We start from the raw sequence: 933 nt of genomic DNA on the forward strand, positions 1-933 counted from the left end.
AAGAGATGGACACATGGTTAAATAAACATGCCTACTTTGGAGGTCCATGTAGATGCTAAGTCTTGGAGAGATGACAATGCAGGGGAGAAAATATTGGTGGGAATGTAAATTAGTGCAGCCACTATGGAAATCAGTATGGATGTTCTTCAAAAGACTAAATTAGAACTGCCATATGATCCTACTATACCACTCCTGGGCATATTTCCAAAGGAATATAAATCAACATACAGTATAGACACCTGCACCCTCATGTGTATTGGAGCACTATTCATACCAGCAAAGCTATGGACTCAGACCAGCAATTTATGAATGAATAAAGAAATTGTGGTACATGTGTACCATGGAATATTATTTAGCAATAATGAAGAATTAAATAATGTTGTTTGCAGAAACATGGATGGAATTGAAGATCATCACGTTGAGCAAGATAAACCAAGTTCAAAAAGATAACTATTGCATGTTGGCTTTCATATGTAGAATCCAGATCTAAAAAAAAAAATAGGATGTGATTGTAAAGAGGAAACTGGGGGAGCAGAAGAAAGGGGGAAGGAAAAGGAGATGCAGATGGGTGAATATGATTGAAGTACTTTATATATATATGATATAATTATATATTTATATGAAAATAGCATAATTGAAACCCACTAAAAGCTGTTAAAAATGGGGGTGGAGGAGGGAGGAAGGTTAAGAAAGAGTAATACAGTGAAGTTTCTTAGTCATGCAGTAGTTAGAATACAGGTTTGGTTGCCCCTACAATGACCTTCAATACTAATACTTTAAATGAGATAGTTTATTTTTCTATCATATAGTAATTTGGATGTGAGTGGGCAGGAACTAGTATTGTGGCCTCACAGTGTCAGGAACTCAGGCTCCTTCCGTCTTTCTGCTCTGCCTTCCTTAGATTGCTTCCAGCATTAGCATTCAAGAAAACTT

This window comes from Castor canadensis, chromosome 8, assembly GCF_047511655.1.
Source record: "Castor canadensis chromosome 8, mCasCan1.hap1v2, whole genome shotgun sequence".
In the NCBI taxonomy this organism is placed as follows: Eukaryota; Metazoa; Chordata; class Mammalia; order Rodentia; family Castoridae; genus Castor; species Castor canadensis.